The sequence below is a fragment of the Lactuca sativa genome, chromosome 5, assembly GCF_002870075.4.
Source record: "Lactuca sativa cultivar Salinas chromosome 5, Lsat_Salinas_v11, whole genome shotgun sequence".
NCBI classification, from domain to species: domain Eukaryota; kingdom Viridiplantae; phylum Streptophyta; class Magnoliopsida; order Asterales; family Asteraceae; genus Lactuca; species Lactuca sativa.
This window is the reverse complement of record NC_056627.2, coordinates 92,534,419-92,535,479: the sequence shown is the minus strand read 5'-3', so window position 1 is coordinate 92,535,479 and position 1,061 is coordinate 92,534,419. Positions and strand designations below refer to the sequence as shown.

Here is a 1,061-nt window from a genome sequence, read left to right as displayed (position 1 = left end):
TTGGGTCTTTACTTCGGGATTCTTCGGGGACAATTTTTCATGAACTAGAGTGGCTAGTTGACCAAATTGTACTTCAAGGTTATGGATGGAGGCTTGCTGGTTCTTTATCAAAGTTTGTTGTTCCAAAATGGCGGAATCAGTGGCATCGTGTCTCTTTTCCGAAGCCTCCATAAACTTCATCAAAATGGTCTCTAGGTCGAGTTTCTTCTCGGCCGGTGGCTGCTCCTTTTGATAAAGGCCTCGACCTGTCTGCCTATTTTCTCTTCTTTTTGCTTCTTATACTCTTCATATGGCAGTCACTCCTTCTTCGGTTTCCTCCAGTCCTCATCAAACTTATCCCCACTAGAGTAGCACACTTGAGCTTTTCTGTTCCCAAATTCATCTACATTGCAGTCCTTGGTCAAGTGTGGACCACTGCATCTCTTGTAGCCCACTCTTATGGCATGTATCGACTAGTCCATTTGTGTTATCCTACGATCCATGTTATTCAACATGGCCATGACAGCTGCAATTTCTTCAGTTTGGGCCCCTCCACCGCCTTTGATTCCATCTTGCCTTGGGTTGTGGTATTCGCGAGAGTGTTTCGCGAATTCTTCAATTAGCTCCTTGATCTCCCTTGGATTTTTCTTTGTCAACGGTCCTTGAGAATCAAGGAGTTTTCTTGTCATCACATTGACCCCATCATAAAAGATTAACATCTCTTGCTGCACATTTAGGTCATGTTGAGGGCAATTTCTGAGCAAGCCCTTGTACCGCTCCCATGCTTCGTTTAGTGACTCCCCCGGCTGTTGCTCAAAGTTGGCTATTGCCTTCTTGAGTTTGGCTATCTTGGATGGCGGGCAAAACTGGTCCAGGAATTGCTCACGCATTTGAGCCCAAGTGGTAATTGTACCCGGTGGGAGTGCTTTCAACCACTCCTTAGCAGCTCCTTTGAAAGTGATGGGAAGCATCCTAAGCAAGACTGTGTTTCTGTTGACATTTGGGACATTGAAGTAATCCGCAATGTCGTTGACTTCATCTAGATGCTTAAAAGCATCCTCATGATCTTTCCCGAAAAATGG

The 1,061-nt window shown here is 45.1% G+C and overlaps 1 non-coding gene across 1 annotated transcript; it reads left to right on the top strand.

Moving 5' to 3' along the window:
• The first annotated feature begins 714 nt into the window (after positions 1-714).
• On the top strand, positions 715-821 carry LOC111894531 (small nucleolar RNA R71). Its single transcript, XR_002851265.2, has one exon. It is a non-coding gene; the product is annotated as a small nucleolar RNA R71 (small nucleolar RNA).
• The last annotated feature ends 240 nt before the right edge of the window (positions 822-1,061 follow it).